At 53.2% G+C, this 13,665-nt stretch overlaps 1 protein-coding gene across 2 annotated transcripts in view; it reads right to left on the bottom strand.

Annotated features, from left to right (window-relative positions):
- Window positions 1–2,433: 2,433 nt before the first annotated feature.
- Window positions 2,434–13,665, bottom strand: part of LOC128314937 (uncharacterized) — a 40,998-nt gene continuing 29,766 nt past the window's right edge. Inside the window, exons 2-3 of one of the 2 annotated variants that reach the window (XR_008297226.1) lie at window positions 5,581–5,677; window positions 2,434–5,397 (exon numbers count right to left, since the gene is read on the bottom strand). The gene's annotated coding sequence lies outside the window, so the exon portion shown is untranslated. Of the gene's footprint in view, window positions 5,678–13,665 lie in introns of both variants that reach the window. The other variant, XR_008297225.1, reaches the window with a different exon arrangement.

Genomic DNA, 13,665 nt, shown 5'->3' with positions numbered 1-13,665 from the left:
CCGCTTCCACCTGGGGCTCCCCTTTTGGCTTTTTTTCCCTCCTCCTTCTCCTCTCCCTCCTCCTCTTCTCCTCTGTCTTTCAATCCTTACCCTTGGAACCCAGCCATGTTGTAAGGAAGCCCAGGTCACACATGCAGGTGTTCCAGACAACAGCTCCAGTTGGGTCCTCGGGCAACAGCCAGGGTCAGCCAGCAGTCCTGCTAGTGTCGCCCTCCGGATGACTCCAGCCCCCGCCTTTGAGGCTCCCAGCTGAGGTCTCAGACACTGAGGAGCACAGACACGCTTTTCCCCTTGTGCCCTGATCAGAATTCCCGATTCATAGAAACATGAGAGATAAGAAAATGATCATCATCTTAAGGCACTGAACTTGGGTAATTTGTGAAGCGGGATTAGACAGTCAATACAACAGGGAAGGTAGGAAGCCAGCAGGGTGGGGCATTAACGAGCAGGGGACCCCTGTGGACACCTGGGGCTCAGTCCTCCTGGGGACCTCTGGAAGGCGCTGGGAGTAGATTGAACATCTCAGCGTTGTCCCCCCCCACCCCCCCCCCCCGGCACCACCACCCAGGTGAGGGAGTTGGGCATAGCCGCCAGCTCCCATCCGTCCCTGACAGAGGCCTGCTCCTGGGTGCGATCCCTGCCTTGCCGACCCCTAAGAAAATTCCCCCAGGTGGGGATGTAGCTGTTTGGGGTGGGATGCTGCAAGGCTCTATGGGAACTGTCCACTGAAGCTTCAGGTGACCCCAGATGGACCCAGGGCATTGACCACAAAACACTTTAAACAGCAGTTATATCATAGGGCACACATCGCTCTGAAACTTGCTTTTATCACTGTGTTAGTTTCTCGTGGCTGCACAAGCTGGGGGGCTTAAAGCAATAGAAATGTGTTCTCTCGCAGTTCTGGAGGCCAGAAGTCTGCAATCAAAGTGACACAGCAGGGCCACACTCCCTTGGAAGGCTCTAGGCTCTCGGGGAGGATCCTTCCTTGCCTCTTCCAGCTTCTGGGGGCTCCTGGCATTCTTTGACCTTCTTCCCCGTGTTTCCCCAAGCTCCCTTTCCTTTCTCGTGCAAGGACACCAGCCAGTGGATTTGGGACCCACTCTAAAATCCAGGACGATCTCACCTTGAGATCCTTATCACTCCTGCAAAGACTCTGTTTCCAAAGAAGGTCCTGTTCACAGGTACTGGGCGGTTAGGACTTGGGCATCCTTTTTGGGAGGGGCGCGGGGGGGCACGACTCAACGTATTACGGTCACAGAAGATTTGGGTGCTTTTTGCACCACGTTTTTGGGGTCTCGTTCTCCATAGTCGGGACCATAATTCGCTTAATAATTCATCATTTCCCCTGGCTTTATCTGAGGTTGTTACTGACTTTTTGTTCTCGCCAAAGTCCTTGTCTGTACCATCTTTTGGAGAACAAATATTTCTCTAAAAGGTGTTCCCACCGGTACAAGGGCTGGTTCTGAATGCTAAGTTAAAGAGGGCAGGATAAGCTAGTCCCCTGTGGCCTTCAAGATTGACCCTTCACCCTCCTCCACCCGGCTCAGGGTGCTGGGAGCCCGATGGGGCTCCCTGGTCTTCCGGCTTCCCCGGATCTCGCCAACAGGGGGCGCTAGTAGGAGATGGAAGGAGGGAGGGCAGAGGGGTCAGCTGTGAGCTGGTTATTCACCTGACCAGGACCACAGCTCCTGGGGGTGGTAACAGCTCCCCAACCTCCCAGGACCCTAGGGTCACGTGCAACAGCGGTCCGCTCTTCTGTGACCCAGCCCCTGAAGCCCATTTCTATAACAGACCTCGAGTCACCCACATAACAGAGTCTGTTTCTCAGGGGGACCCTAACCGCAAAGGGCTTTTCCTTTTGAGTTTTTCCTCTTACCTAAAGGGTTTGATTGATTGATTGATTGATTGACTTATCTGTCTATCTCCCTCTCTCTCTGCCCCTCCCGGGCTCACGCGTTGTGCTCTCTCTCTCTCTCTCTCTCTCTTCCAATGTAATTTATTGTCAAATTGGCTTCCATACAACACCCAGTGCTCATCCCAACAAGTGCCCTCGTCAATGCCCATCACCCGTTTTCCCCTCTCCCCCATTCCCCCTCAGCTTTTTCTCTGTGTTTAAGAGTTTCTTGTGGTTTGCCTCCCTCCTTCTCTGTCTGTAGCTATTTTTTCCCCTTCAAAGGGTTATATTTAGAAAGAATTTAAAAATATTTAGCTTTGGGGCACCTGGGTAACTCAGTTGGTTAAGCATCCGATTTCAGCTCGGGTCATGATCTCACGGTTCATGAGTTCGGGCCCCGCATCAGGCTCCATGCTGACAGCTCAGAGCCTGAGGCCTGTTTCAGACTCTGTGTCTCCCTCTCTCTCTGCCCCTCTCCTGCTCGTGCTCTGTCTCTCTCTCTCTCTCTCTTTCTCAAAAATAAATAAACATTAAAAAAATTTAAAGAATAAAAAGATTTAGCTTTATTATTGTGGTAACTATCACAGGCAGGAAACGCACTCAGAGCACACGGAAAGACAACAGCGTTCTCGCACGTTCCCAGCCTTGAGGAAATCACTGTTGATGTCTAGGTGTTTAGTCTACCAGGCTTTCTTGGGGCAGGGCTTTGGGGTCAGACAGAGCCAGGCCTGAGTCCCAGCCTGGCCACAACGTGCTGTGTGATCTTGGTCAAGTTTCTTAACCTCGCTGAGCTTCCGTTTCCTCATCTGTAAATGGAGTAATCATAGCACCCACTTCGTGGGCTTGCTGGGAGGTGCAAATGCCCGGGACTGACACATACTAGCGCTTTCTACATATATCAGTGTCACAGGTAGTTCTCCAAATCCCCATTCAGGCGTTCTATATATAACAGGATCCCAGCCCTGCCTTTTGTGGTCAAACAAGTTCTGCTCTTGTTTCAACAGTCCTAGAACCTCACAAGGTTGCTGCTAGGCTGCCAGGGTTTTGTTTGTTTTTTTTTTTGAGGTCTTAGGTTTGTTTTTCTTTTTTATATAGTTTTTCGGCCAGCGCCCTAAAAAATTGAAGTTCACGTTTGTCTAGCACTAGGTGCAAAGCACCATGTTAGACACTTGATAGGCATAATTGTCTGTAACTCTCACAATAACTCATTTCACAGAGGCAGGAATGGAGGCACAGCTAGTAGGTGGACGAGGCAAGATTTCTTCCCATTCCCTGCCTTCAGGACTAGTTGCTGGGGCCGCCTTGAGTCACCCCCTGGACCCATTTAACATAATCAATCTTGTTATTGTGTCAACGAAGACACGATAAGCCAAGGCCATAACCATGGGGCACCTGGGCGGCTCAGTCGGTTAAGCGTCTGACCCTTGGTTTTGGCTCAGGTCGTGATCTCACGCACCGTGAGATCGAGCCCCCAGTCAGGCTCCGTGCTCGGAGCCTGCTTGGGATTCTCTGTCTGCCCCTCCCCTGCTTGCTCTCTTTATTTCTCTCTCGAAATAAATAAATAGATAACTAATTTTTTTAAAAAGAGCCATATGGGGCGCCTGGGTGGCGCAGTCGGTTCAGCGTCCGACTTCAGCCAGGTCACGATCTCGCGGTCCGTGAGTTCGAGCCCCGCGTCAGGCTCTGGGCTGATGGCTCAGAGCCTGGAGCCTGTTTCCGATTCTGTGTCTCCCTCTCTCTCTGCCCCTCGCCCATTCGTGCTCTGTCTCTCTCTGTCCCAAAAATAAATAAAAACGTTGAAAAAAAAAAAAAAGAGCCATAACCGTCAGTTCGATTCAATTCCACAAAATACATTGACCACCCACTACATGCCAGGAGTTATGCTTCTCAAGACAAGATTAATGGGATGCCCTTCTTTCCGGAGCATATGGACCTTCTGGGTTCACATGCTTTCACTGATGCCCGGACTTTGTGCTGTGTGTTTCGGGTCACAGAGTCTCCCCTTGCATTTGGAGGCTCCGGGTGGTTAAAGGTGTTGGAACAAGGACTGGGGGACAATACGTTGGTTTTATTAGTGTTGCTTTATCAACAGTTAAAGCCAATTTGGGGTGGCGGAGGGGAGGAAACTGTAGTCCAAAAGTTTAGGGGCCCAAGCTCTGGCCCCCAAATGCCTGGATTTGAATCCCAGATTCATGATTCCTTGTGGTGTGACCTTGGACAACCCCCTCGTCTCCCTATGCCTCAGTGCGTCCATCTGCAGAATAGACCTCATGAGAGCAACCTGTCTTCTAGAATCGTGGTGAAATCAGGGAGCTCTATAAAGCTGTAGGCAGCTCGGGGCACAAAGCAAGCACTCAGTAAGTGATAGAGATTATGATGATGATCCAGCCAGCGCCCCCCCCCCCCGGCCCCCAGAAAGTAGCCGGAGGGAGGACCCAGATTCTCTGAACCTGCAGGGCTGGTGTGGAGGAGTAGGAGGGAGCCAGGACCCCAGCCTCCGCTTCATGGGGGCTGCCAAATCCGGTAGAGGTGCGGCGAGGTCTGGCCTCCCCCAGCAAGCACGTTAATTACCTCTCAGGGTCACGGGTCTTAAGGAGCCCCTCTGCGGGATCTCACCCGGCCCTCTGTATATTGATCTCATCTAATCTCTCAGCAGGCGGGCGGGGCTCTAAATCCTTCTTTACTCCTTTCCTGCCCCCGCTGGGCCGGGAGGCCCCAGGCAGGGCTTAGCTCGCAGCGAATGAGAGCTGGGAAGCCAGAGCGCTTGGGGGGACATCTCTGCCCCTCATAACAGAAGATGGACAGCGCGGTGTGTACATAGGGGACGTCCCCCAGATGGGGGGAGGGCAGGCTGGCACTTCGTCCCTCTGCCAGCCAGGGGACCAGGACACCCACTGCCCCCCCACCCCGGGTCTGGGAATCCACCTTTGGGGCTGTGGAACCCGGGTCAGTGGCCTCTCCCAGACAGCCAGCCGTGGCGCCCCACTGTCCCCATGGCGGGGGAGGGAGGGGGCTGGAGGAGGATTTGGGAGCTGGTGAAGGGCACTGCTTTGCTGCTCTGTCTTCTTGCAGAAGCCAAAGCTGCAGGGAGAGAGGCCGCCTGCCTGGGCTCTGCTGGGGTGATTAGCGTCTGCGGGGGCTCCTGGCCTTACCTGGGGTCACCGGTGCTTTTCCGGCCACTGCCAGTCGTTCAGGGGGCTCCCTGGGAGCCTGGGAGGCCTCAGTTCCCACCCTTGAAGTGGGCTCTGGTGGGGGGTGGGGAGCCCAGCGGTTCTGTGGAGCTGCCTGGTCCGGAGGGAAGGTCAACGGAGGCTGCGGGGCATGTGGGGGGGCTAGTGGAGCGGGCGGGGCGCAGAGGTGGCCTCAGACACGCAGCTCGGTGGCGCTTGTTAAAACTCTGAAGACGGAGCAGTCTGGGTTTGAATCCACTTTTTGCTGGGAGACCCTGAGCAAGTGACTTTGCCTCTCGGGGCCTTGTTTCCTCCCGTTCCTTGTCACCTCCTCTGTTTTGGGTCAAGAACCGAGTCAATGAAACAGCTCGGAGCGAGGGCCCCTCCCAGCCAAGAGGAAAGGCTATCGACCAACAGGTACATGAAGATCGACGAGGGGGTGGCAGCAGGCTCCTACCCGTGGAGGTGTACCCGTGCCCGTGCGGGTGGCCCACCTGGGACACATCTGGACCGTACCTGGAGCACATCTTCCAGGCTTCCAGCGACTGGTCCATCTTAGCCCGGCTCAACCAGCATCAGAGAGGCACTAAGTCCCTGGGTGAGGTCTCCTTTCCTGAGAAAACACAAAAACCAGAACACGTAAAGGGCGCTCAGCGAATGCCAGGCACTGTCCTGAGCACCTCACATTCATGACGGCACTTAACTTTACGACAATCTGTGAGCTGGAGGCCATCAGTGGTGCTGGCCAAGAATTGTGCTTCCTGCCCACCTGGGGGGGGGTTGTCATGTGACTACTTCTAACCAATGAGTTGTGAGTGGAGCTGACACCTGGCATTCCCAACTAGAGCTTTTCATTGCCTGTGCACGACTTTCCAAGGCCCTTATTTCCTTCTGACATGATGGCAAGCAATGTTCCAGAACGTTCCAGAATGTTCCAGAGTGTGACTGCTCCGCCAGTGACTCTGATAAGCAGACCCTCCCTGCAATGGCCCCAAATGGACATGAAGCATGAGTGAAAAATAAGCCTGTGATTTTCAGTCACTGAGATGCTGCATTTCTCTTTTTCTGCAGCCTAGCCTAACCATCAGAAATTACATCCCCCCCCCCCCCCACCTTTTATAGTTGAGGAAATTGAGACACAGACAAGGTTAACTCACTTGCCTTAAGTCACCCAGCTAGTAAGTGACAGTCAGAGTTAGAAGCTGGGCAGTCCAGGGGTGTCTGGGTGGCTCAGTCAGTTGAGTGATCAACTTCGGCTCAGGTCATGATCTCGTGGTCCGTGAGTTTGAGCCCCGCGTCAGGCTCTGGGCTGATGGCTCAGAGCCTGGAGCCTGCTTCCGATTCTGTGTCTCCCTCTCTCTCTGCCCCTCTCCACTCATGCTCTGTCTCTCTCTGTCTCAGAAATAAATAAACATTAAAAAATTTTTTTCTTAAAATAAAAAAATGTTTATTTATTCATTTTGAGAGAGAACGACTTGGGGAGGGGCAGAGAGAGAGAGAGACGGAGAGAGACAATCCCAAACAGGCTCCATGACGCCAGCACAGAGCCGGACAAGGGCTTGATCCCATGAACCATGAGATCACGACGTGAGCTGAAATCAAGAGCCAGAGGCTTAACCGACTGAGCCGCCCAGGTGTCCCCAGAATCTGTGCGTTTTATTTCTAAACAGTCTTTCTGGATGGGACACAGTCACCCTGGGGGGCCTGGAAATTATGGAAAATTCATAAACTGTAGTGGATTCTGGGTGGGGTTGGCTTCTGTGGCCTCTGATTGTTTGGGGCTTTTTGTTTTTCCTCTCCCTTGAACACGGACTCTCCTAGAAGGTTCCCTCCTCAGCTCCCCTGCGCCATACCCGGGAGGCTGGGGGAGGCGGGGGGCGGGGGGAGAGGGGGCTTTCTCCTCTCCCCCTCCTCACTTAGAAAGTCTATCTTCTGCAGCTCCTCCTTGACCCCTCCGGGGACAAATTCCCCGAGTCCTAGCGGATCTGCACCCCATCCCCCAGCTCCTCCTACACCCTGTCCACGGGAGCCCCAGCGTGCCCTGCGAGGCCGCCTGGAATAGATGGAGGTCAAACATTGCAAAGGAGAAAAGCCCTGAGGCCAGACGGCCGAGCCCCGAGCTGAGCTTTCAGAAATGTCTTCTCACCTCTTCACCCCACGCGGCTTCCTTTGCTCTCCCGGGGTCCCTGAGGTCCGGCTGCAGCCCCCAGAGAGCCAGCACTACAGCGTCCCCTGCCCTCGGAGTCTCCCCGGGAAAACGTGGCCAGGCAGGACTCAGGACACCTTCACGCAAACCTCAGCTCGTCCTGCCCTGACCGGTTAACTCGACACTTACTCTACATTAAATACCAATTGGGCCAATTTTCTGCTGTAATTAAAACCTCTGCAGACGCGTTCCCTGCTCATCAGTGATGAGTTTATTAACCTCCAGCTCTGAAGGAATGTGGGGCAGGGAGAAGGACGGAAAAGTGTTTGGCTCCGGGCAGGGGGCAGGGGGCAGGGGGCAGGCGGCCGGCAGCCGTGTTTGCAGAAGCGTCGGCATCTGTGTGTGGCCGGCCTCTGTGACGGGGACCCAGAAAGACCCATCCCTGCCGTGCTGACCTTCTGCAGCCCTGGAATCATAACTGAGTGTCTTTTGAGAGTTCCACCTCCCAGACTGCTGACAAGCAGCCTGTCTGGAACCCGGAGACATGGCCTCTTCCAGCTCAGCAATCTGGGCTCGCTTGTCGTGCAGCATAACCGAGGCTGTGGTAACGATTACATATTATATCCCCACTTACAGAAGGTGAACCCGAGGCAGCCCGGTTTGCTTCCGAACCCAGGGGAGACCAAGATGGTTCTTGGCAAAGGGAGCCCCAGATCCTAGGGATAGACTCTCAAGGTTGACAGGGGGAGCAGGCCCGGCTGGTTCCCTCGTCTGCCGGAAGTGTGAGGTTCACGGCCGCCAGACATAGGGGCTGGAAGCTCAATGCCTGGCACACCTGGGGCACCTCAAGCAATCAATGGTCTGTTCATCAGAGAAAACCTGTAGACTGGAGCATGACCCAGCCCCCAAAAGCAACTGTTTTGTTTTTTTAATCAATAGATTTATTTCTTTTTTCTTTTTATTATTTAAAAAATTTTATTTATTTATTCTTGAGAGAGAGAGAGAGTGAGCAGGGGAGGAACAGGGTGGGGGGGTGGTGGAGAGAGAGGATCCCAAGCAGCTCCGCACTGTCAGCACAGAGCCCAACGCGGGGCTTGATCCCATGAGATCATGACCTGAGCAGAAACCGAGAGTCAGACGCTTAACCGACCGAGCCACCCAGCCGCCCTTGCTGGACAATTACAATCGGACTCTGTGGGTGGGTGAAGGGGCTCCGAAAGAGGTACAGCCCCTGCAGGAGCCCCTGGCTGAGGTCTGGCATCCAGACCCCCTGGGGCCCCTCCAGCCTTTCTCAGCTGCCACCCCTCCTTTTTCATGTGACTCTTGTCCTTGCCTCCTGCTCAGTCCCCCACCTGCTCCTTCCCGCTTCAGCCTCTGTCTTTCCTCTTGTTCTCTCTCCCAGGCTCCTCCATCCTGCTCCTCCCCAGCTCTCCTCCACTTTCTTGCCCCAGACGCAGGGATGTGAGAAAGTTCCGGCAGAAATTGCAATCTCCTCTCCTCTCATGTGGCTCCTAGATAAGACAGTAAAAATCCGATTTTCAGCAATTTGCTTCATTTGTGAGCTCTCCCTCGTCTCCCTTTCTCCCCCTGACACCAGCTTAGCAAAATTGCCTGGGCGGAGTGGATATTTTTAACCACTTAGTAGTCAGAGGAGGATCGTATAAAGTTTTGCAGGAAACCCGGCCCCGTGCAGCCAGCTGCTGGCTGTGTGCTTTGGGGGTTAGCGGACAAGCATTTAAGGAAGCCAGGTGGGCAGGCTGAAGGGAACTGAGTAGGCAGGAAGGGGCTTGGGGGGGGAACGGAGTGACCGGGACCAGAGGGGGAACAACGTGTGGGAGAGGGTCTGCCAGACGGGAGCTGTGGTTGCTGGAGGAAACCAGTCTGGGACCCAGGCTTCTTGTCCGGCAACAAAAGAGATACCAAGGGAGCTTCCCCGGCACTTTGGGAAGGGGCGTCTCCTTCCCCAAACCAGAGGTGGCGGTGGTTGGGGACACAGTGAACGTTTATTGAGCACCTTGGCGTGCCGGGCACAGGCTGCTTGCTTTATGTGCGTTGAATCCCCGTCGTGGTTGCCGAAGGAAGCATTCTTCTTCTGTGGGTATCAGTTAAGGCAAATGCGAGGCTGTGTCGCCACAAGGCCCCCAAATGCAGGTTCCCCGCCCCCGTCACTGTCCCAATGGTTGCTATTTGGAACATGCGGTCTCCACCAGTACCCGAGTTTGACATCAGACCCTTGCCATCGAAGCCAGGAACTGAAAGGGTGCAGATAGCAAGGGAAATACCATGGCTTAAAGTACACGGGTCATTTTTTTTTTTTTTTTTTTTAGTTTTTATTTTTAGAAGTTATTTTTTTAAGTTTATCTATTTATTTTGAGAGAGACAGAGACGGCGCAAGTGGGGAGGGGCAGAGAGAGAGAGAGAGAGAGAGAGAGAGAGAGAATCCCAAGCAGGCTCCACACTCAGGGCCCAATGTGGGGCTGGAAGCCACAAAGCCACGAGATCATGACCTGAGCTGAAACCGAGAGTCGGACGCTTAACTGACTGAGCCCCCCAGGCGCCCCTGGAACACAGGTCACTTCTGACTCACGTGCCGGCCATAGCTGCCTGCCCTGTGCTCTGCAAAGCCAACCACTCTCCCTAGAGTCACAGGCTGTCTTCAAGGATCTCACAGAGGCCAGGCGTCTCCGTCCATTGGGGCTGTTAGATTACAATAGACTGGGTGGCTTATAAACAAAAGACATGTATATCTAGGTTCTGGAATCCAGAAGTCCAAGGTCAAGGTGCTGGCAGATTTGGTATTTGGTGGGGACCTGCTTCCTGGCTCACGGATGGCTGTCTCCTCAGTGCGTCCTCATATGGTGGGTGAGGCAAGGGAGCTCTCTGGGGTCTCTTTTAGAAGGCCAGTGCTCCCATTCATGAGGACCCCATCCTCATAACTTAATCACCCCAAAGGCCCCGCCTCCAGTTGCCCCCATCCTGGGGATTCAGTTCCAACATCTGAATTTGGAGGAAGACACACATTCGGTTTATAGCAGCTGGCCACCTAGATGTTTTGTCCCTGCGTGACAAGGGCCACCGGCTTCCCAGCCTGTCAGATGGGAGTCCTTACCAGCTGCCCACCTGCTAAGATAATGTCAGATATTTTAGATTCTATGACCGAATTGTTAGTTACAATAGCATTTGGGCTGCTGGAACAGAAATCCAAGATTACAGCGGCTCAAACAAGAGGTAACTTTTTTAAAGTGCCTTTCTTTATTTAAGTCATCTCCACACCCACCGTGGGGCTTGAACTCACGACCACGAGATCAAGAGTTGCGTGCTCTTCCAACTGAGTGAGCCAGGCGTCCCCAGAGATAACTTCATTTACGACTTACTTGATAGTCTGGCGGTCAATGGTCCGGGGCTGGGGTGATTGGCTATATCGTAGCGAGGACATGGGCTCTTTCTGGCTTCTGGTCTGCCCCCTCTAGGGGGGGCCAGGATGACTCCCCAACATGTCCTCTTTCCAGCCAGTGGGAGGGACTCCACTCCTTCCCTTCAAGGGCAGAGCCCAGAAGGTGCCCAGGTGGCTGCCGTTGGCCAAAGCCACATGGTATAGCTTCAAGGAAGGCTGGCAAATGAAGTCGTTTTCCTGGGTGGCCATGTGCCCAGGTTAAAAATGCAGGTGCTTTGGGGTGCCTGGGGGGCTCAGTCAGCTAAACATCTGACTCTCGGTTTTGGCTCAGGTCATAATCTTGCGGTTCATGAGTTCAAGCCCCACATCGGGCTCTGTGCTGACAGTGCAGAGCCTGCTTGGGATTCTCTCTCTCCGCCCCTCCCCCGCTTGCACCCTCTCTCTCTAAATAAAGAAACTTAAAAAAAATTTTTTTAATAGGAGGTTCTTTATTAATACAAAAGACAAGAAGAATGGAGGGGAGAATGGGGAGTGAAGGTTACACTTTGAAAAGTAAGAGAGATGATTCATTTTCAGAAATGCCAAATAAAAGCTGCGCTGTCTCATTAACAACAGGTTTACAACCTACTGGAAATATGTACGAACCCCCACTCCACCCCAACCCATGGAGTCTCAAATACTTAGACGCTTCACTTCCTGGTTCTTCTCCCCACCCCCGCCCCCCCCCAACCCCCCCACCCCCCGCCCCACCCCCGCTCTGTTTCGTGGGCTTATTGTTGGGGGCTTATTTTCGGGGGCTTTGCAAGGAGCATGCACCAAAGAGCAAAGGGAGGAGGGACCGAAAGACTCCGTGTCACCTCAGGGGATGGACATTTGTGCCAATCAGACTACTTTTTGCCTGACATGGGCATAGGCGACGCCCGGGGAAGGCTGGAACCTCTCTAGTCCTCAGCCAGTGAGGAACCAGGGAGGGACCCACACGCCAGGGGATAAATTGTCTGCTGTGACTCCCCCGAGTGAGCCTGTCCACCAGACATCTGCGCTTGCAAGAACATTGATTAAAGCCTCATTTCACTGTGATTTGAGTCTTCACATCCTTCCTTTGATTGGGTTGATGGGCTTATTTCTAACACACACAACATGGTGAATATATTTAATGCCACTGAGTTGTATACTTTAAAACGGTTATAATAGGGGCACCTGGGTTGCTCTGTCGGTTAAGCGTCTGACCTCAGCTCAGGTCATGATCTCGCGGTTTGCAGGTTCGAGCCCTGCAATGGGCTGTATGCTGACAGCTCAGAGCCTGGAGCCTGCTTCGGATGCTGTGTCTCCCTCTCTCTCTCTGCCCCTCCCTGACTCACACTCTGTCTCTCTCTCAAAAATAAAAAAAACACTTTAAAAATCTAATAAATAAAATGATTACAATAGTAAACTTCAGGTGGTGTTGTGTTTTATCACAATAAAAAATAATTTACTTACCAAAAAAGACAAGAAAAGGGATATTGGGAGACAGAAGCAGGAATCCAAAGGAAGAGAGAGAGCAAGCCATGCATCTGCCAGAGGCACAGATTTTTCCTGGAGGGAGGAAAGGCATATGCAAAGGCCCTGTGGCTGGGACTTGCTTGATGTGTTTGAGAAACATCGAGGAGGCTGGAGTGAAAGAGGGTGACGGTGGTAAGAGATGAGGGCAGGGAGGTGACAGGGGCTATAAACTGTGGGGAGGAGCCCAGATTTTTTTCCGAGTGATGAGAAGCTGATGGAGAGTTCTGACCATGAAAGTGACCAGGTCCAACTTAGGTTTTAAAGTAATCACTCAAGCCACTATACCTTCAGGTGTTCTCAGCACCCTAAGAAGGCTGAAATTCAGGTCTCCCCAAGCCCAGGCTTCCTGGGGATAACCCAGGCCTCCCGTGGCTCCCACCTGGCCTCCCTCATCCATTCTCCCTTCCCCTCCACAGGCTGTCCCCTTCCTGGCTGGCTGCAAGGAGCAGTGGGCAAAAGCTCGGGTTGTGGAGTCAGTGTTGAAATCTCAGCTCCGGCACTGAATAGCTGTGAGCCTGTGCTGTGGACCGAATGTGTCCTCCCAGGGTCATATGTTGAAGCCACAATCCTCAGCGGGACTGTATTTGGAGATTGGGCCTTTACATGAGGTCAAGGGGGGGGACCATGATCCAGTAGGATTAGCGTCCTTAAAAAAAATTTTTTTTTTACATTTATTCATTTTTGAGAGACGGAGAGAGAGCACAAGCTGGGGAGGGGCAGAGACAGAGAGGGAGACACAGAATCTGAAGCAGGCTCCAGACTCAGCTGTCAGCACAGAGCCCGACGCGGGGCTCGAACTCACGAACCGCGAGATCATGACCTGAGCCGAAGTTGGACGCTCAACCGACTGAGCCCCCCAGGCGCCCTGGGTTAGTGTCCTTTAAAGAAGAGACTGGAGAGGGTATGCATTCTCTCTCTCTCTCTCTCTCTCTCTCTCTCTCTCTCTGTTCCTGCCACATGAGGTTCAGTGAGAAGGTAGCCATCTTCAAACCAGGAAGCTCATTGTCACCAGAACCCAGACCAGCTGACAACTTGATCTTGGACTTCCAATTCTCCAGAAACCGTGAGAAACAAATTTCTGTTGTTTAACAACCGCCCGGCTCCCACCCAGTCTCTAGTGTTTCGTTATGGCAGCCCCAGCAGACCGATATGCCTTGTTTGGGTGACTTAACCTCTCCATGCCTCAGTTTCTTCATCACAAAGATGGGCGTATAAATACACCATAGAATACCTTGAGGCTCCGTAAGCAAAGAACGCATTTGAACAGTGCGTAGCGCCTCCAAAGCTCTCAGCGAATGTCAGAGTATCAGTCAGCCCAGGCTTGATGAAGCCAACACGGTGGGTTCCCTGCACACGTCCCCATGACCCTGTCCGTCCATTACTGCTGGCACCTGTGGCACTCAGGGGCAGCCTTGGCAAAGGAGAGATAGGGCTGGAGGATAAACACCCCAGATCCCTCGCGCCTCTGGTGGAACAACGCTGAGGCGTGTTCTTGCAAAGTGTAAAACTCCCCAAGGCC

Source organism: Acinonyx jubatus, chromosome A2, assembly GCF_027475565.1.
Source record: "Acinonyx jubatus isolate Ajub_Pintada_27869175 chromosome A2, VMU_Ajub_asm_v1.0, whole genome shotgun sequence".
NCBI classification, from domain to species: Eukaryota; Metazoa; Chordata; class Mammalia; order Carnivora; family Felidae; genus Acinonyx; species Acinonyx jubatus.
Note: the sequence above shows the minus strand (reverse complement) of the source record. Positions and strands in the feature narration are given on the sequence as shown.